This window comes from Sitophilus oryzae, unplaced genomic scaffold (genome assembly GCF_002938485.1).
Source record: "Sitophilus oryzae breed Bouriz unplaced genomic scaffold, Soryzae_2.0 scaffold_817_pilon_pilon, whole genome shotgun sequence".
Taxonomy (NCBI): Eukaryota; Metazoa; Arthropoda; class Insecta; order Coleoptera; family Curculionidae; genus Sitophilus; species Sitophilus oryzae.
Window position 1 is genome coordinate 136,877 of NW_022147436.1, and position 23,174 is coordinate 160,050.

At 31.8% G+C, this 23,174-nt stretch overlaps 1 protein-coding gene across 3 annotated transcripts in view; it reads right to left on the reverse strand.

Moving 5' to 3' along the window:
• Positions 1-23,174, reverse strand: part of LOC115889648 (nucleolar protein dao-5-like) — a 260,773-nt gene that overhangs the window by 98,875 nt on the left and 138,724 nt on the right. For 2 of the 3 annotated variants that reach the window (XM_030909704.1, XM_030909702.1), the window contains exon 1: positions 20,859-21,111. The exons of the other annotated variant lie outside the window; for it this stretch is intronic. The gene's annotated coding sequence lies outside the window, so the exon portion shown is untranslated. Of the gene's footprint in view, positions 1-20,858; positions 21,112-23,174 lie in introns of those variants that run through there. 3 annotated transcript variants of the gene reach the window in all.

Below are 23,174 nucleotides of genomic sequence, written 5' to 3' on the forward strand. Positions count from 1 at the left end.
TTTCAGGCTTCAGAAAACAGTTTGGAAGTGTTAATTAAAATTACACCTTTTTGCGCGCTTCTCAGCGTCAGGTGTCCCGGAACTGAAACAGTGCCAGTTCCGGTTCAGCAGTTCCGGCAGAACTGCTAACTGCATCTTTGCTTTTTAAAACCAAAATGCAATCGATTTTAAAAATATGGGCCATCAGAAAACTCTTGCATGTTGTTGCATCCGGCTCTTGAACTATTAGGTTAGGTTAGCTTAAAGCACTTTTCTATGTATTACTTTTTTATTTTAACGTCTTATTTATTATACGATAAAATTATATCTAAATAGGTTAAAAAAGTCGGTTAAATATTGATATGTGGTATCAGTCTATGACGAATCGTCAATATTAAAATGATATTTTTAACAAAATTTTGTATTTTTAAAATCTATGAGTATGATATAAATAATACCAGTGACAAAATAAAAATTTCTGAATTCCCATGTATCTCATATAGTCTAGTCTGTAAAAAATCTATGAATTAAATTCTTTATCGATAAAAAAAACATCAAAAACGTTAACAATAAAGAATTTTTGAAAAATTTCCACCATTCCACTTCAAAATAAAAATGTTATTCTTCAAGGCGATATGGTGTACACGATTGCGATTAATCAACGTGATTTATGATAGACGATTAATTCTGAATAATGAAAAATATTAAATATTATTAAATAAGTGTTTATAGTTGTGTGTGTTTTGTTATAAAATTTGTTAATATTTATTTTAATCAGTTGAATGTAAATAATATGTTTGTAAAATTAAAACAGGATGTGAAATCGTTGTAGTTATGTGTCCCGGGAAGCCTAAACTTATTTCAGGTGACACTAGCTAGTTTTTGAAGATAATTAAATAGATCCGAATAATAGTTGAATGAGAATGAATTTTATCCTAATCAGTAAATGTTTGTTTTATTATTTTCATGTATAACGAGAATGTGCTTGCCAATGACCAACTAAATGGATATTTGAGGTAAATATTGAGAGAATTGTAACACCTGGTTGAGTAAGCTCCAAGAATAGTTATTTTTACACAAGTTTCAGCTCAAAACTCTTCTTATAGGAGCAATGACGTAACATACATTATTGTATAATCCATTATTATTTAAAAATAGGCTAAATTTTTAATTGTTCTTGAATATTTTCATTTAATGTAAAAAAATTAATGCCTTTAACGCAACTTTTTATTATGTAAGAGGATTACCCTTAATCTGTGAGATTACATAAATAATTTTGAATGAAAGAGAGAGTGAGAACTATTCCTGGTTGTAACAATAAAGTAGAAAGTTTTTTAACAAATGTGCCTCATTCAAATTTGCACGTGTTATAATAAATGACTTTGTTAAATATAAATAATTTTATAATTCAATTCAAATTCACATATTTCCTCTAATTTATTAATATTTGCGTTTGGTAGACAGATTTTATACCGGGTAATATGATAATCATTTAGAATCGTTTTAGAATAATTATTGTTGAAGTGTTTCGTACCAAAAAAAACTCAAAACATGATTTAAAAAATGATATTTTTCAAAAGTGACTGTATTATTGTATACTTTAAAATGAGTTTGTTAGAAAAAATATTGTTCCCGTCATACGTCGTGTCTTGTTGTTTTTAACCAGTTTTATTGGTTTATTTAAAAAATGACAGATCGTATTTCAATTTTATTGGTTTGACGGAACGATGAACGATAAACGGACGCCGATGCGTATGAACTCGCTTTTAGATTTTTGTCATTTTTGACGCTTGTCAAAGTCTTGCCAAATTATAGGTTATAATTTTGTGTCAACTTTTGTTAAATACCCTGCGTTTTGGAAGATGATGCATTTTGATTCGTATTATTACGTGTGTTTTGTGTCTTTCAAGTCAAGTGGAGGAAAAATCGAGTGAAAATTAACTGTAGACCCAGAGCACAGTTTATGGTTAATACTCGCTGCCCAGGCAGAAAGTCTTATACACCCCATCGTTAAAGTTTGTATACCATCTCGTCGTAGATAAGTGCATCTCGTATATGGTAGGAGGATCAAACTAAACACATACTAAAAACTGGAGTAACTATAAAATATCGACATCACACGATATGTAAATAATGGATTTTAGTACTGCAGAAAAATAATGTCAAAAGGTACTGGTTTAAAAAAAAATAAGATTAAAGTTAATTAATCAACCTTTAAGGTATAAAATTGTGTGTGAGGTATAAAAAAGTGTTATTATTAATAAAATAGTTTGTTTTATTTACCTATGTTGTTTTATTTATTCCTGTGGAATATTACAAATTTGTATTTGTACATAAGTTATATTGATAAATATAATCATAAATGCGGGTAGTTTCATAAAGCTTGAAAGTAAAAAATAGTTCTATTTATATTTTTTTGGTATGTAGTGTCTTGTTCTTGTTTGTTTTGTATTAACACATACCGGTTTTATTAAATAAAATAACTCGATTACATTTTTTCAGTTTTATACAGTTTTTTTCACAATATTTTGAAGTAATCACTTGTCATCTTGTCAATCAAATTTTAAATATTTCCTGCTATGCGTTCCAGTTGTACCAACTTATTTCTTTGTAAAATAAAATAAACTACTTTAAAATTAAAATGACAGACACATCTATCACTGTCAAGGATCTTCTCGTTGGACAGACTATAGTAGAAGAATATATATATATATATATATATATATATATATATATATATATATATATATATATATATATATATATATATATATATATATATATATATATATATATATATATATATATAAGGACAACTAATACACAGCTCGGGATCTCTACTACCAGAAATCAACAGTCTCTACTACCAGAAATCAACAGAAGAATTAAGTTAGCATGGAGTCCTTATGAAAGAAACTCGATCGTATTCAAATCTAGAATGCCACTTTATCTAAAGAAGAAAATATTCGACTAATGTGTACTACTAGTCATGACCTATGCATGCGAAACCTGGACACTTAAAACTGGCATTATAAGGAAAGTACAGATCGCACAACGCTCAATGGAATGAAATATGCTGCCAAGGAAGACCGTAAAAGAATAGAGTGAATACAACAAAAGGACCCAGGTAATAGATGTCATCCACAGAATCAAATCCCTCAAGTGGCAATGTGCAGGACACCTGACAAGAAGGACGGACGACAGATGGACCACAAAAATTACAGCATGGTACCCACGAGGAATTAAGAAACCTAGAAAAAGACTGAACCTGAGATGGCACATTGATATTATGAAATTAGCAGGGATAACTTGGACCCGCATAGCCAATAGACAACAATGGCACAAATTAACAACAGATGCGAAAGAACACGTTAATTTACGCGTGAATTACGCGTTCAGGTTTCTGTGACCTTCAGAAAGAGCTCATAGACAATCCGCATCAATGTATAGTTTGGTTATATTATTTGTTTGGGTGAAAATAATCTGCACCAATATGTTATCGAGGCATACAAAAAGGTCCACAGACTTCGAGACATACGAAAAATCAAGTCCATTTAGCGTGTGTCGCAATTTTCACACCTTAAAAAATTAGTTTTTTATAGCTATAGCAACTGCAGCGACTATGAAAAAAGCTGTGTGATTTTCATAGAAAATAAGGGCACCTGTAATTCATTTGAGAATGTTATAAATCGCTAAAAGAGGTTTGAAATCTCTTGGATTTCTATTAATATTAAATAAATTTTATTAAAAATTGAACTAAAATTGTTAGTATCATTAAAAACAATTCAAATTCAAAAATTGGTGAATATTAAAGAAAATTAATTTATTATACTCATTTAAGGTGAATATTAAAGAAAATATAAATACAGCTCATTCTAATTATATTAAATATTTTATTATTTTTATTTTATTATAATATACTATTAAATATTTTCTGCCTTAACTGCTCCAAGTTTTGAATTTCCTCATGGCCGTAAATTTTAGATTTTATGTACCCCCATAAAAAGAAATCATTCACCGAGAAGTCAGGTGAAATTAAACGTCAGTCTAAACAAAACTGTCATTTTTGAAAACTTGTCAAAATTTGGACACACGCTAACTGGACTTGATTTTCCTATGTCTCGAAGTCTGTGCACTTTTCTGTATAATCTCGCAGTAATTTAATAGATTGCTCGTCATATTATATCAGCTCGTAGGAGATTAGGAAAAAAAAAGATATTTATAGTTTAAAAAATAATTTATTTAACAAAATTTAATTAAAGACGTGACAAAATAGTTACATTTCTATTGGTTCTATCGGACTTTTTTCGACTGTATAAATCTTTATTTTTTGTACTAACTTTAATGCATAAAATATTTTCAATCTAATAAATAATTTAATGATGTAAATAAGAGGAAATTTCTCACATGGGTGGTCAAATTCTATAGTTTTCATTATATCAAACAGCCTCTGAATGTTTTATTCAGTGCAAAACTCATCAAAATTTAATATAAATAATTTTTCCAGCCCGTCAAAAAAAAATGAACAAATTTTTCCACTTTCATGATCAAAGGCTTTTAAATGGGTAAATAATTTCGAGTTATCCAGAGATTCGGATTCTTTTGCAAATTTTAGACAAATATCACATTGATGTATTTGAAGACCCTTTTTAATGATGTAGTCAAACATAATTAAAGGCATTTTGAATTGAAAACATTCCTCAGAGGCTGTTTGATATAATGAAAACTATAAAATTTGACCACCCATGTGAGAAATTTCCTCTTATTTACATCATTAAATAATTTATTAGATTGAAAATATTTGATGTATTAAAGTTTAGAAATAAAGATTTATATAGTCGAAAAAAGTCCGATAGAACCAATAGAAAGTGTTACACATTTGTCACATTTTTAATTAAATTTTGTTAAATAAATTAATTTTTATACTATAAATATCTTTTTTTTCCTTATAAATAAACACATTTGCATCCCATTTTAAATAAGATATACAAATTACCAAAACTTAGAAATAACAGTTCAAAAGTTCAACAAAAATCCAACATGCGTTTTTAAAAAGAAACATATAACCACGCACTATGTCATTCCAGCAAGCGAATACGACACAGCATAGGTTTCCGGACTAAACGACTGGTGTATTTACACCACTCAATAGGCGTGTCGGGTTTGCCGAGCGGTTTCCGATGCAGTCGCTTTCTTTCGCATCTGTTATAGGTAATTTGTGACAATGGGCCCAACTACAAAGAGAGTACCTAAATATGTGAGGGAGGCTACACCATAATTGGAAATAGTTGAATAAGCTGAAAATGATGATGATGATGCTAAGTCAATAATAAAAATGTATGATGCAATTTGTTGCGAATTATTTAAGTATTATTTCGAAAAAAAAAATGTAACATATTAACCAAACATTAATATTAACCACAGTTTAAAAATAACCCTGTATATTATTATGATATATACTAAAAACTAGACAATTTTTGTGTATTAAAGTGTTGATAATGGTTTAGAAAATTATATAACGATTACGATTCTGGAAAAAATACAATTATTAGTTTAGCATATTGCTAACAACGGTATTGACAATTTTTATCGCTAAATAAAATGCAACTGTAAATACGTTATCCAATATCGAATGGAAAAAACAACTGCATAAACCTGAAAGCTGGCATTTTTCGGTCTAAAAGCATAAGTTAAGTGATAGATATTTTCAATATCGTACATAAACAAAACCAGCTAAACCTTGATTAAATCGACCAATTGCAAATAATGTATGCAAAAGATTTAATATCGAAAAGGCTTTTGGCCAAAATAACGTTTCCATACTATACCGGATGCTTTTCAAAAGTAGCTCACCTCTGGAATTGTTTTATTTTTTCAGATAAAAGAACGAGATCTGGTATATGTTAGTATATGACATAAATTAGGATTGATTCACGTATTCAATTGTTTTTGGTCACTCCCTGTTTCACTGAAAATGAGCACAATTTTTGACAATTTGACACCCTCTGTATTTTTTTACTTTATTCCATAGAAAATGACACTCTGAATAGAATGTCAATATACAAATAATATTATATGTCTAGGTATGTATAATATACTACCTATATATGGCTTTTGACATTTTCGCATATATGGTTTATTTGAAATTGTAACATGCGGTTTATAACGACAATTTGACTCGAAATACCAAGTATATGTACCATACCGCAATTACTCGCTGACGAGTATTTGACACGCATCAGAAGATGGTCACGCAAGGCGTTTTCTTTCATGAGCTTTTCTCATGAAGTATATGTGGTACCAAATTATTCATAAAAAATGATTTTTCCATATATGCGAATGAGCCACACTTGTTCCATTTGAAAAAAATGAAATATGATTAAAAATACGATTTCGGCATCTTTTAGCCGGCCAGGACAAGACACGAAAAACATTAGACGATCAAATCTATTTTCCAAGGCTCCTTGATTAAAAATTAGTGTTTTTAACACAACCAAGGCACTCTAGATTGAATTTTAAAATACGATTTTTTAAGCGAAAATGTTAAAAGTTGACATATTATATGTCATTCTATACAGAGTGTCATTTTCTATCGAGTAAAGTAAAAATATACCAAGGGTGCCATTTAAAAATCAAAAGTTGTGGTCATTTCCGGTGAAACAGAAAGTGACGAAAAACAATTGAATACGTCAATCAATCAGATATTTCACATTATTGTCTACTGCTTTCAAACAAACGATTAGAACAGTTACAAGAGAAGAACTATGTATTCTACAAGTTGGTGTAAACATATTACTGTACTAAAATAATTTGGAAAAAAGTAAAGAAAATTTGTTAAGTCATAAATTAAAATAAATTTGAATTAATTATAAAGATTTTACAAATTGGTGGACAAGCAATTAAGCAATAAATTAAACGTGTTCAAGGAAAACACGACGAATGAATAATCAGTCGATTGAGAATTTTAGTGCTAAATATTACTAATCGTATATACACGTTTAAATGTCACGATACGATCAATTTCAAAGTTAATTCATTGTTCAAAATCATTAAATTCTTACAATGGAATCATTAGTTAATATGACTATGTGGATTTTCTTTAATAAGTTGGGATTTTTTAAACAGCGTCGTGCAACAGGGCCTTAGGTATCTGTAGGTCCTATAATAAAAAACTTACAACCCAATAGCTCCCAATATACCAGTGAATTTGACCGATGTGATATACCACGAACCAAATCCGCGGGTAAAACTTTGTTTTTGTGTGGCTAGCCAAATTAGCCATTCTAAAATCAAAAATTTTAAAATTTTAAGTCCTTGACTGACTTAAATCATTTTATATATATTTCGCAGGCGTATCGAATAACTCGGCATTTTGCAAAAAGACTAGGCATAATATAAAACGCCGGCGTTTTTAACAAAAGAATGATATTTTACAAAGGGCCTATCTGTTTTCAGTCGCTTTGCAAAATGCCTAATGAAGTCTAGTCAGATTCCACAAAACATTTTACACGGAATTGGTATAACTAACCTAAATTTATCCAACGACATTTTTTGAATTTCTCTTTCAAAATTTGGAAATAATGGCACATAAAGTGATAATTCTGTTAAATAGAGTATGGTTGAGGATGATTATTATAAGGATTTAAATTCATTTAGTCTAAAAGAAAGCAAAGTTCCACAAAGAAGCAGCCCTGTACACACAATCGAATTACAAAGTTTAATAATTAAATGATATATATTAATATTAAGGTTTTAATCTATTTTGTATTTAAAATTAATGTTATTTATAATTAAAATTTATGAAATAGGATTCAAGTTGTTTTCGTCTAAACATAATTAAATTTTGACATAAATAATTATTGTTTGTGTACAGGAAATATAGGGTATTTTTTATTAAAGCTTAAATTATTCAATATGCTTATGCTCATAGCTGACTAAACTTTGATCATTTTTTAATCTGCCTGACCTCGATTCTCGATTTGGCATTTTGTAAAATGACTGAAAACAGGCAGTCTTTTTGCAGAAGCGTACAGAAAATATCATCATTGATTAATATGCCTAATTCTGATTAGGCTTTTTGCAAAGTGACTGAAAATAGATAGGCTTTTTGTAAAAATTCCTTCTTTTGTGTAAAAAGCCGACGTTTTATTATATGCCTAGTCTTTTTTTGGCCTAGTCATTATACATAGTTAAAATAAGGCTTTTTACGCATCTGTATACCTACTATGTATAATATACAGGGTGTTTCAAAACAAATGCGAAAAACTTCAGTTAGTGATTCCTTGTTAAAAATAAAGGGTAGTTTGCTGTATAAACGTTTGGTAAAAAGTCAACCATTAGGGAGATATCGCGGTACAAAGATGGCGGAAAAATAATGTTTTTATTTTTTATCTTGAATACGAAAAGAGATAGATTAATGAAATTTTATGGAAGCATTACTGTTATGAAAACACACTTTCTGGTAATTTTTTCACTTTTTTAAAATGAGTGGAAGGGGTTGAAATAAACTACCCCTATCATTCTTGTTAACGAAATTTAAAGAAAAATCTCATCAAACATATGCAAAAAAATAATTTGGATAGTTAAGTTTGTTTAGAAACTTTTTTATCTCTTGTGTTTTTTTGATAAAACTCACCGATTTGAAATTAAAAAATAAAATGTAAAGCATTATCGCCATGTCAGGATAAAAACATTTTTAAGAAAAAAGGCTTCGGAATAATTAATTGATCGTAAGATAATAACGTATTGCAGTAGAGTAATATCAAATAAAATAATATTAGAAACATCCTAAAAAGTGACAGCGGCCGACTTAGATTTTTTCCTAAAAAAATTACAGTAGCCCACTAGATTCTTTATCTCAAAATGTTTTTTGTCCTCACATGTAATGCTTTACATTTTATTTTTTAATTTCAAATCGGTGAGTTTTATCAAAAAAACACAAGAGATAAAAAAGTTTCTAAACAAACTAAACTATCCAAATATAATAATAAATAATTTTTTTGCATGTGCTTGATAAGATTTTTCTTTAAATTTCATTAACAAGAATGATAAGGGTAGTTTATTTCAACCCCTTACACTCATTTTAAAAAAGTGAAAAAATTACCAGAAAGTGTGTTTTCATAACAGTAATGCTTCCATAAAATTTCATTAGTCTATCGCTTTTCGTTTTTATGATAAAAAATAAAAACATTATTTTTCCGCCATTTTTGTACCGCGATATCTCCCTAATGGTTGACTTTTGACCCAACGTTTATAAAGCAAACTACCCTTTATTTTGAACAAGGAATCACCCCCTGAAGTTTTTCGCATTTGTTTTGAAACACCCTGTATATGTCGAGGTATATTCGTTTAATTCAATACCTTAAAATTTAAATCATTTTGATTTTAGAAATGACTTAGACTTACGCTTTAAGTCTTTTTGAAACTGACTTGTTGCAGCTCTGCCAGTGAGACTGATAGGTGAGACATAGTTGAGGTCTGTACTTATAAACAATTAAAAAGACGCCCGTAAAAATATAACAAAAATTACATTCAAAAAATCTTTCAAAAATTTCCAGTTTAACTTGAAAGTTCAGAACTTGAAAACCCATTACTTGTTGAAGAAAAAAATACCCAGAAAAGCGTATTTCCTGTTGAACTTAAAAAAAAGATATTACATGTAAATATTTGTGGAGCAGGCTTACTAAATGCATTTTGTACATTTTTTAAGATTTTCAACCAAAGGTAAAAAAACAAAAAAAAATAAAAAAAAAATTTATTTTATTTTTATTTAATTTTATTTTATTTTTTTAATTTTTTTTTTATTTTTTTTTTAAATTTTTTTTTAAACTACATTCGCAGAGTTACAATATTATGTCAGAAACGACGTTCTAAATTCATTTGATCCCATTCGAATTAAATGGCGTAAATACCTTGGACTTTCTATGTGCTGTATGTCCATTGATGGTAGACAAACAAACAGAAGTATGTCCTTTTGTGCTGTGGATATACTGCTGGTTGTTTGTCACTGCCAGATAAAGAGTGTTTTTTATACAACTTCTCTATTTTTTTTTAATAATACTACTTAAAATAATGAGTGGAACTACGACTGGGGACCATGTACCAACAAAGAGAAAATTCACGTTTAAAGGACACTCAGCAGTTTTTTTTAAAGATTTTTCAGATTTCATCAAAACTAGCTTTTTCACATGTAGGTATTTTTATGATTTTTTATCCATTTTTAAGTATACTAGTTTTTTGGTAAATTTCTTGCAAGAAGCGTAGTTTTTCTTTGTTTACCAACAAATAAACAAAATGCATCTAGAAAATATGCTCCTCATTTGTAGTCCACTTCAGTAGTCTTCAATATAGCAAACGTTACATTACCTTTGAGATAATACCAACGGCACGTCCCGTGCGAGTACAAATGCACTAGGGATGGCAATTGAAAAAGCTCAACGCAGTTATCCTTGAAACTACTATCAACATTTGCGGTAGCAGACTTGAATGACAAAAATATGTGGCAATACTATGCCAAGAAAGAAATTTACCACTACTAAGAGAGCTGTGTTCTGGTGGAATAGCCATATTGCAGAACTGCGCAAAGAATGTGTCCGAAAGCGAAAACTCTACCTTAGAAACAGGAGGATCATATCCGCTGAAGTTTTGCACCTTTGGGAGGAATACAAAGATACAAAGAAAGCGTCGTGGTACCTACGCGATTAAAGTCTCTAAGAAAAATTTCTGGAAAAACATTTGTGATAATATTGACTGTGATATCTGGGGAGATGGATATAAGATAGTTATGCGTAAGTTGCTAGGTTTCCCTCCTAAACCTCAACTTACAATGGACTTTACGGTAAAAGTTGTAAAACATCTGTTCCCAACTCACCCACCTGTGATATATGACTGTGATATTTACAATTTAAATAATAAAGTTTTAAATTTTACAATTAACGATTTGTGTGTGGCGTCCAACAAACTAAAAAAATAATAAAGCTCCTGGTCCCAGTAATATACCATCAGAAGTACTAAAGGCTACTGCTCATAACAAACCTGAACACGTTCTATCCGTCCATCATAGCACAGAAAAGTCGATTCCCATCGGAATGGAAAATAGGCAAACTGGTAGTACTAAGGAAGGGAAACCCATTACTGAACGAACCAGCATCTTTCAGACCACTCAGTCTCCTAGATGCAGAAGGAAAGCTGTATGAACACCTCATACGAACTAAGCTGGTAGAGGAAATTGCTCGCAAAGGGGGATTCTCAGACACACATTTCGTGAAGGAAGGCAGACTGTGGATGCTATCCTTAAAGTAATGCAGATAGCGGAAGAAGCTGCTGCATACACGAGTAAACATCGTAGACTATGTCCAATGATTACAATTGACGTCAAAAATACCTTTAACAACGCCTCCTTGCAAGGTATATTGAACAATCTGCAAAAGAGGAAAAGAAAATAAATCAACGTCTAATTGATATTATAGCATCCTACCTATCAGAAAGAAGAATCATAATAGAGGGGTTGAAAAAAACTGTGATGGTAAATAGCGGTGTACCACAGGGATCAGTCTTGGGACCTATGCTCTGGAACGTACTCTATGATGAACTACTAAGGATAGAAATGCCAGATAAAACAACTTTAGTTGCCTTTGCAGATGACCTTGCCATTGTATCATGTGCAAAGGATGAAGATGTACGGATGAACACCGTCAACTTGGCAATCCAACGACTTGTAAACTGGATGGAGAATAATCTGTTAAGCGTAGCTTCACATAAAACGGAAGCAGTATTACTGACCAGAAAAAGAAAAATATCCCCGGTGCAGTTTTATATACAAGGAACTGTAATTTACCCAAGTAATTCTTTAAAATACTTAGGAGTGTGGCTGGATACCAAATTGAATTTTGTGGACCATATTAATAAAACCATCACCAAGGCCGAGAAAATTATCACCGCTTAGGCCTTACTCATGCCAAATGTAGGGGGTGCTAGAGCATCAAAAAGAAGAGTACTTGCTAGTGTTGTACACTCGCAGCTGTTGTATGATGCACCGGTATGGCATAAAGTCACTAACAATCGCAAGCTAATGCAAAGATTAGGCAGAATACAACGCATTATGTGTATTAGGGTATGCAGCACATACAAAACTGTATCCGGAGAGGCTATAGGAGTTATAGCTGAAATAGCGCCTGTTGATCTGCTCAGACAGGAACGATATGATAGATACCATGGGATGGATAAAAATCTAGCAAGGACAAAACTTCTCCAACAGTGGCAGGAGAAATGGAATAACGGAATATATGACAGATGGACTAACAGGTTAATACCCGACATACAACTATGGTTAAACAGACAGTATGGAGAAGTCGATTATTTCATGAGTCAAGCATTGTCTGGCCATGGGTGTTTTAGAAAATATTTATACGAACGTCGTAGGGTTGATAGTGCATCATGCATCTACTGTGGTCAGGACGATGATGTTCAGCATACAATATTTGCGTGTGAACGATGGCAGGTCCTTAGAGAACAATTCCGTATAGAAACCGGCAGAGGCTTTGATTTACCCGCCTTTATGATGTACCTAGTTAAAGGGGAAGTACAATGGAAGCTAGTGTATCGGATAATCCGAAATATAATAAGTTGTAAAGAGATGGAAGAGAGACAACGAGCATGATAAATCTATAGACACCCTTTGCACTGAAGCAATGCGACAGCGGATTCCAGTGTAAAGTGGTAGTTGGAGGAGGGTTATTTTAGCCGGTAAGAATCCGGCACTACCCAACTGTGGGTGTTTTATGCAAGATTTTTTCCCTCCTCAACGGAAAAAAAATATAGCAAACGTTGAGTATTTAAGAGTCTGTTACGCTGTACTGTTCGGGTCGCCCTCAAAGGTCGGGAGCGGATGTGTGACAGAAGAAAATATACAATATTATACCATACCAAACCAAACCAAACACGCGTGCTTTCATTAACGCTTGATTAAGGTTTGCAGAGCTTCAGCATTTGCCATAAAATAGCGAGCAATTTGTTACAAAACACTATGAATTTTATATCACTGTAATCACAAAACTTCAATCTATTTCCGTATTGTAGCGGAATTTTAAATTATGTCTTTATTTTGGAAAAAATTTAGTCCAAACATAAGGAATATTTTGTTGATGTTTGACCATCAAAATCTTAAAAATAAAGAAGTTGTCTGAAAATGTGCTACAATACGGATATAGTATAATCCTTTATCTTTAATTTTCTTCTTCATTTGTGCAAAAATACCTAGCCACTTTTCCGGACTAGTAAAATGGACTCTTAAAACAAAAACTAATGACAAATTGTATAGAAAAAGTGCTACAAGTAAATTATTGTATCAAGTAGGTATTTATTATGAGTTTCTACCAGAGAAACACACACACATGTTATACTCTGAAATTTCTAAAAATTCACCTTGCTACCAATTAAATCGTTTTATAGGCAAAACTTAAGGAAAAATCGTTGCCTTTCTCTCAGCGCATGTTTCCATAGCTGAAGGATATGAACACAAAAGTAAATAAATACCAATTACGCCACCAGAACCGACAGAACGTACTGTAAATACATTTATCTCGAACGATATTGACAATCGGTTTCTCAGTTACTTTTACTTAATGTTTATCATTTGCAATTTCGAGATTATTGCAACGTAATTACTGTGTATTAGCGGAATTTTTATCTTTTATCAGAGTAATGTTTAGTTAGAAATACCTAGATTTAACCGTATTGTAACAATTGTTTAATTTTAGCTGTGAAATCGAGACATACTATTGAGAAAACGTCAATAGTGATACATATGTATATGAAAAATAAAAGTGTAGAATGTCATAAACGTCAATCCGTCAAAATAGTTGGCATCTTTGACAGCAAAATAATTATTTACGAAAGTGATGATTTGGTTTGACGAAAAGATTTGTTCTCTGGGCACAACTCTCAGCGTGAGGAATAAAAAGAAGTCGCTAGGAGATAAATCTGAAGAATTCGCAGGATTCAGTCCAGTAGTTGAATAACCTAACTGTAACTCAGCTAGGTGAGAGATCAATATGATAGAGTTGTTACAGTAAAAGTTAGAAATCAGTGATTGTGTTAACAATTGTTAACAATTACTAGTAAAAGCTCACATTCACTGATTTGCTAAGACTATGCCAGTAAAAGTTAAACAGCTATTTTTGAAACCAACTTTAACTAGTGAATGCTAGCATTCTCTGGACAACAGCAAGGAGTTTGAATGATTCAGTTATCGCGGTTTGTCACATGCTCAAAAAAATGAGGATAAATAAGGATAAGTTGAATAATAGGCAATAATATAAGGATAACATTAAATCGGGCTAAACGTTGACAGACATCTGGCATAAATTCGCTTTGTTTTTTGTGGTTATGTATAGTTGTTTTGTTATGGTTCTAAAAAGCGCTGTGCGGTATTTTCCCTTATAGAATTTTTTTGTGAAAAATTAAGGTAAACTATGCACTCGCAAGAATGTAATAGTGCTTGTTTTTCATTTTTGCTATACAATGAAGTCAAAGCAAAAGTTAAGCGTGCAGGAGAAAAAGATGTGATGTGACCATGAATTTATTAAACGTTTTGATATGGTTGAAGTAGTGGATTTGAAAAAACTCCCGTTGAAGAAAATTCGAACAAAATAGGAACTTTTTGTTTTATTTTTGCCTGTAAAATCAGCCACCGAAGTTAGATACACTATTTTCTTGACACCCAGTATATAATTTTATTTTTAGCGTCATTGACGAAAAAAAAACTTAAAAATAAAAATTTATATTTTCTGCGATAATCAGTGATGTACTCGTAGGCAAATCTATACTAATATATAAAATCCTTAAGTGACTGACAAACTGATTCATCACGATCCTGCTCAAACCACTCAACGTAAGAAGCTCAATTTTGGCATACAGGTTGATTCTAGAGTGTAGAGGTTCTATAAGAAGGGATTTTTCGAAATTCCAGTTCCAAGAGGGTGAAACCACCCCTCAAATATTAAGTTTCCAAAAAAACGCTTAAACACGTATATTTTATTTTGGTTTTTTACATATTTTAAGATTTTTTAAAAATGTATACAGGGTGTTTCGAAAAATCTGGTCACTGATTAATCACGATCCTGCTTAAAGCGCTTGACGTAAAAAGGTGATTTTTGGAAAACAGATTGACTTTAGGGTGTAGAGGTTTTCGATAAGAAGAGATTTTTCGAAACTCGAATTCTAAGGGGATGAAACTATCCTTCAAATATTAAAATATTGTTTATTTAAAAACCAGGGAGTTTTTCGGAAAAACTCTTAAACGCGTATATTTTATTTTGTTGTTTTACATATTTTAAGATTTTTTAAAATTTATAGAGGGTGTTTCATAAAATATGACCATTGAGTAATCACGATTCTGCTTAAACTGCTTGACGTTTAAAGCTGATTTTTGGCAAACGGATTGACTGTGGGGTGTAGAGGTTCGATAAGGGGGGTTTCTCGAATCCCAAATTCCAAGAGGGTGAAAACGCCCCTCAAATATTACAATATTTGTTATTTAACAAGCGGTTAGTCTTTCGGGAAAACGCTTAGACAAGCATAATTTATTTGTTTTTTTTACATATTTTGAAATTTTTTAAAAAATAATACAGGGTGTTCCAAAAAGTTGGGTAATTTCTTAACCACGATTCCGCTTGACGTAAAAAGCTTATTTTTGGCAAAACGGATTTTTCGAAAGTCAAATTCCAACGAGATGAAACTACCCCTCAAATATTACCAAGTTATATAATAATATCGCCATATTGTTTTTTCTCATGCTGACATAAATGTGAGAAAACTTTATCCAGTTTGTATGTTAATGGAAATTCTTGCTTTGCTTTATCATCACCATTACAAATGATTAATTCAACGCGAACGAAGTCGCTGTTACACGCTAGTAACTGAATATAATAAATTATCTGTGGTGCTCATTTCATCACAGTTTTTTTTTCATTTTTACTGGAACAAAACTGTAAATTTTTGATAACATCAAACAATCATTGTTTGAATAGTCTGTCAATCTTGACGTTAAAACTAAATATAGCCGATCGAACAAATTTTGAGAAAAAATTGAAAGATGCTACATGCTACTTTCGATATTTTAAAGGAAATATATTTGTAAATGGCCATTCCCATTCATTTTTTTTTTAAATCCAAACATTCTGCTGTGTGTAATATTTATCAAAATATTTTTACTAACAGACTTTCAGCAAAAGCAATTGTAGATTTTTTTACGAAAAAAAACATTATACAGTATAATTAATATCTGAATTATTTCAAAAGATACCGATTGTTTTCTCAAAACTGGTATTTTATGACTTTCCCTGATTACTAATCGTTATAAAGGTCAGAGTGATTAAACATACTCTGATGTACTTTTTAACAATATTTAATAACAATTATTCTCTTTGAAGTATATTTCTTTAATTAATTTTATCAGAGGCGCAGTAAATTTTAACTATATGTACATATTCAAAATATCGCAAAAAAATGCAAAACGAAAAAAAGGTTTAATAAATTCTTCTGTTAAAGATGTCATATATGTTTTAGAATACAGAAAACTTAATTAAATGTGAATCAAAAGACAATAAAAGATTTAGGACAAATATTTTAAGCTCTTAAAATTCTTTGTTGCAGGCTACTAAACAAAAATTATTTTAGAAATTGTTTTTGTTGATTTCTATTGGATTTAAGTAATTCTAGCATTTGCTTTTTTTCGTTTTCTCTTTTTCTGTTTCTCGTTGTGTGTTTTAAATTCTCGCATATTTTTGCAAAATAGCACCTAAAAACTCGAATTTTGATCAGTTTTTTTGCTAGATATTAGCGTCGATTGAGGAAATAAGCGTGCGCAACCTTATGGGCAATTTCGTTGCACAAAACCTGTCCGAGATGTAGCTGGCGGTATCGTCAGCCTGTCCGAGAAAGCCGCTGCGCCCTTTCGTTTACAGCGCAGCAGATAAAGAATACTGTACCGTAGTCCGTAGTTCTGCTTTCAATCGACAGAGTGGTTGCCGGAGACAGTATTGCCAGATCTACTGGTTAATCCGTAGATTTGCGCATTTTGGGTACAGTACGGATAGTAGTAGTAATAAGTAGGAGTAATAATACGGATTTTCTATCATTAAATAATTAAATGTAATATTATATGATTAAACAAAGGACGGCGTCATAGTTGGCTTGGATATGAAGATCGTTGTTATTTCATATGTAAAATATTATAGTAAATATCAATAATCGTAATTTCCAAGCCCACTAGATGATTTTTTTTCGATATTAGAACTAAATCATACAACAGTTTCAGTGCCTATAAAAAAATAGTAATTTTGTTGTTTATTCTGTTTACGAATAAATTTTCAATGCATAAATGTGGATTTTTCATCGAAAGATATTTTCGTCAAACGTATTACAGATATTACACATATTAATATGGCTGTCGCTTTCAGATCGACGCCGTCTTCGATATGCCTTCGGTGGCCGAATTAGAGAAAATAAGTGTTTTATACGTTGACCGCAGAACGATTGGTGTCTCTACCGTACAGCACTTGAGACGTAAGGGGAAATCGAATCAGTCTTGTCACGAATTCTCCCATTAGGTTGCCTATCTTCCCAATTCTTTCAATCAACGACATTAGATAGACTATTAATATATGTATACTGGATTACTTGATATTTATTGATACTAAAAGGAAAGTTTGTAATTAGATGTTCCCCAAAAACATATATCAAAATATCTTCTTGTTATTGATTGGATATGTATGTTTTATTTCATGATTTTATCATTTATTTTAATTTTATTTTATAATAATTTTATCATTTATTTCTAAAAATGTTATAAAATTTAAACCAACAAAGTTTAGTGTCATTTTTAACCAAAACAAATTTTGATATTTCTAAGAATATGTAAAATATGACACACAAAGATAAATATTTAGAAATTTATGCAGGTGAGTGTCTCACAATCCACAAATCAGGTATGAAGGCCTAAGGCATTCAAAGCTGGTCTGCTCATACTGTATCGATAGGCAATGTTATTTTTTAATTGGCTTGGGTTATAGACATAGAAATTTACACTAATAACTACTAATTATGTAATAAACAAAATAATCATCATCGTCTGTTCTAAATCTCACTTGGGGGGGAAAGTGAGATATAGCGAGATTCTGCTTGACCCCCCCCCCCCTTGATTTCCTCCTAGCCAGTCGTTGAGGATTTTGATATATTACTGATGATTATACTTAACCAGCTAGGAATATCTAAAACCACAGGAATTTTGTATCATAAAAAGTCATCCATATAAAAAAATAGATTATTTTTATTGTCATTGGCCTTTCAAAATCTCATTCAATGTTTCACTTGCAATTTGACTGAACAAAGAATATAATAAGCTACGCATATATTGAATGTCCGTATATGTGACGAAATATGTTCAATGACCTCAAACAATAAAAACACGGGAATTTCACTGCTATCAAATTATATGACATATATTTTTAGGTATAAGTACTTCATTTATCTGATAATATAACTATTAAAATACACCAGTTAAAAATTTATACAGGTAGGTATATAATTTCAAGTAAATACAAAGTTTACTGATTAAAAAAAATATATTTAGTCTCTAAGTTTCCAGACAAAAGAAAAAAGTTAGTTCGTAAACTTTGTAAAAAGTAAATTTGTTTTACAAATTAAATAAACACATACATATTTAAAAAATTAAAATTTATAAGAAAACAAAAAAGCTCCAAAAAAAATTAATAAAATGGTTAATTTGATCATGAAAACCCAGATCTTACATGAATTTATTAAAGACAAAAATAAAATTACTAATATAATAACTAACTTCGATAAATAATATCCTTATTGCGAGTTGAGTATAGAAGAACTTGGAAACATTTTTGAATAAACTCTTTAGAATGATATGAAAAATTAAATGGAAAAAGATGGAACAACAATAGAATTCCTAGAAATTCCATCACTCTCTTCAAAATAACATCGCAATAGCTTTATAAAGTTTTTGTTTAAGTCAATTTCAAGAATTTATTATTCCTTATAAAATATACTACCTCGGATCTGTTTGTATAAAAACAATACCTATCAGCAAATATATCGATGGAATTAAATATTTGCGGTGAAAATCGAGTATACAAAAAAAGTAACAAGACAAATGAATACACTAATACCATTTCATTGTTTACTCATATGATATGACACACACATGACAATAAACAATATCAGTTTATCAAGATTACAAACACTATAATACATTTACCTGCGTATATCAATGTATATTTTTATATAAAACATTCAAAAAATACATAAAGATAGATACGAATATAGCAGATATAATTAGTTTTTTTTAAATATTAAGAATAAAATATTGATAATTCGTCTTTTTTAACCAAAAAAAAAGAAAAAATCCTTAGTTGTTCAAGAAATTTATCAGAATTCAACATTGACTTTACTCCTATCATATGATGATAATTCAGGAAGTATTGCTCAGATAGAATATATAATCATGCTTTCTCTCTCTCTTGTCAAAATTTTTACGTTGGATTGGAAATTAATATATTATGAATATAAATCATTTTACTCGATATATCCTAAGGCAATAATAGAATAGAAGCCCTAGCAAAACAAGGTTTTATATATAAAATAGGCCTTATATAGAAACTCTCGCCAATATAATATGTTGGAGGCAGATACCGAATTCGGCCTATGTCCGAAATAATTAGACATATGGCGATTATAATTTCACCGTCTCAATATCTTTAACAATAACAGAGATACGGGGGGTGTCCCAAATTGCAAAATTTTCAAAAAGACCCTGTAGCTCAGAAACGAAGAGGGCAATGAAAATTTTGTTTATCCTTCCAAAAAACGATACGCTACTGGCCATTAGAACAATCCAAATGCGCCTAGTTGCCGGGGTCGGAAATTTTAGACTTCTCTGTCTCTTCTGTCCTTGTTTGACACATTGGAATGTTTGATACACTTCCAACGAGTATTTATGAATGAGATGTCCGGTCTATCTTTATAATGTCTTTGATTTCAACCAAAATGGGACACCCTGTACAACGAACTAGTGGAAAGAAAAGACATTCTAATAAATAACATAACACTGAAAATAGTAAAAGAATATATATATGTACATATATTTGGGACAACTAATACACAGTCGGGATATCCACTACCAAAAATCAACAGAAGAATTAAGTTAGCATGGAGTACTTATGGAAGAAACTCAATCATATTCAAATTTAGAATACCACTCTATCTAAAGAAGAAAACATTCGACCAATGGGTACTACCAGTCATAACATATTTATGCAATAACCAACAGAGACAAGAAGACAGAGTCAAGTCCCTCAAATGGTAATGGGCAGGACACCTGGCAAGAAGAACGGACAACAGATGGACCACAAAAATAACAGCATGGTATCTACGAGGAATTAAGAGACAAGAGACCTAGAGGAAGACCGAACCTGAGATGGGATCATGATATTAGGAAATTAGCAAGGATAACTTGGGCTCGCATAGCCAACAATGGGCCCAACTACACAAAGAAAGTATGTGATGGAGGCTACACCATAATTGGAAATGGTTGAATAAGATGACTGAATAATGATGATGATGATAAATCATTTAAGCCAATGTTCATTCGTCACTTCGACCTCTCCAGATATTTTATGAAAGAATTTAATCTATGATCTTTTCATCATCTTCACTGTCGCAAAAAACTTCAAAAACACTAAATTCCATAAATGTTTTTATGTTTTACTTTCCTGACAGTAGCTCAAAATCATCAAGCACATCTCATACTTGTTAAACAAATTAAATTTAAAAAGCAAAAAATATTAACTTACAGAAAAAACTCTTCTATGCACAACTACTTTGACGATTCACGCTAACACACAAAACAAACAACAAACAGTTAAACAACTGTACGGTAACAAACTGAACGCGATCAACTACTCGCAGGTAGATTGATTGATAAACAAACTGGCGTGGCTGAGCGTACGCGGAACGGATTGAAACGCCGAAGAGATTAGGCACGTGCTAGCGCAAAGACAAACGCGACACGAATGTGTTCCTGCGACAGAGCGAACAGGAGGCGGCACGCAGGAGAACAGACTGAACAGAGATGGAGCGAGCCGGCATCGGCGGCAACTTGTGGCTCGCCTGCTGCTGCGATCGAGTCTCGCTTATCATCTTTCGCGAGATTCCAGACCATCGACGTTCGAAAGTGTAAACAACGACTTGATTATCACTCCTTTATTGATAAAGTTACTGGAAATATTCTTCCCCTAGCAGATGCGAGACCTTGTCAGGTGCTAGGGGAAATCCCCTCTAGCACTTTGGCTGGGTCTAAGGAGTATCTCATTGTCTAGTCCCTGGCTTAAGTGTCGTAGCCAGGGAATTGCACCAAGATGTATAACCACAGATTATAAACTTTGTTTTTTCTCTATTGTTTTTCGTGGTTCCAATTTTCGGAATCGGGCACTAGTTAGGTTACTAGTTTGCGCACATAGCACGCCCACATATGGCCTCTAAAATTGTGCACAGCGCCTGACCGGCACAGTTATTAGAGAGATATCGGAAAACCGAATAGTGTCGTGCAGTCGAAGCGCTATTTCTAAGTAACGTTTAAAAATTGCTTAAATGGGCATGTGCGGATATTTGACAACCGGGGCCGGCAGGCAAGATCTTTTATTTTAGGTTATGTTTGAATTGTTTTGAATTATTACTTTAGTTTTATTAGGTAATTTGATATTTAAGTAGCTGGGATTAGTTTTAATTAAATAAATATGGCCCAAAATATGGATTCCACCTCTTCCAATATTAAAGAATCTATAAAGAGGCTTAGGTTTACAGCAGATGACGACTTAGCCCTTCTAAGAGAATTTGTTGCTTGTTGCCCTAGACGTTGAACAATAAAGCACTGGAAATAAGCACTTTAGCCCTTTAGTTTTAAAATACCTAGTAAACAAAACAATTTCAAAGTTTTAAATTCAAAGTTAGGTTAAGTTTAAATAGCGGACGCGACGCGAACAGAATTCTTTCTGATCCGATAACTATAAATGAAGAGAGTTAATACCACCTCATGTAAAGGAAATAACACCTAGCGCTTTATTAACGTCCATGCACGCTATTCGGTTTAGCGATATCTCTCTATTACGCTGTTTATTGTTGTTTTACGCGAGTTTATTTTTGCGCACAGGAAATTTGACTCGTTTGCACATCGTCATAAAAAACAATTTTCGTACCACGAATTAGGGATAAGATTTTTATCTGTATAAATATAGTATACCTAATCTGTGGTATATCGATGCCGGATGAGACTACCCTGTTCGTCATACCAGGCACCCTCTACTGTCTGTGATCATGTATCACGGGCAGAGGGTGTGTGGGGATCTTAGCTTAACCGTCTGGACCAAGAGAAGACAACCTCACCAAAAACCTAAATCCTATGATGGCAGGACCAGGTCAAAGGGATGCGTGGCTGGATAGAAGACTAGCCCCTACTACCCTGAACCTTGGGGCACCAGGCGGCAACCCATTGTATTCTCGTCTCCCTTATTTCTACATACGACGACTAACCCTTGTGGTGCAATTGACTTCAAACTCTTCAAACCCAAGGAGGCAATACAGAAAGAGGGTTATATCCAACAACAGTAGTAGCCATTTCCAAAATCGAAATTAGTTTATGGACATTTTTATAGGTAAAATCCCTGTTAAAGATACAAAAATGTAGTACTGTAAACATTATTATTTGGACATCGTCTGTTATACCCCAAGTTTCATTTTTAGATACAAAATCGAAAAAAAAATCTCGTTTCGTCGCATTTTTGGTACATAATATGTTTCGTAACATAAATCACTTTTTGTTTCCAAACATTTTACTAAAATATGGGGTCGCTACATAAACTATAACAATAAAGATCTTAGTATCACAAGTTTTTCGAAATTTTAAGAAACAGATGTGGCTCACATTTACAGATTTCGTACCCGTTTTGTGCCTGAAAAGTTTCCATAATTTATTTCATGTTCTATCAAATGTGAGAACATAACCTTACTTTATTGTTTGGATTTTGTTTTGCAGATTTGTGCATTTAAGCATTCCTCAAGTTTTTATAGTAAAAAAGCAAAAGGAAGGACATATGGTGAATACAAATACAAAT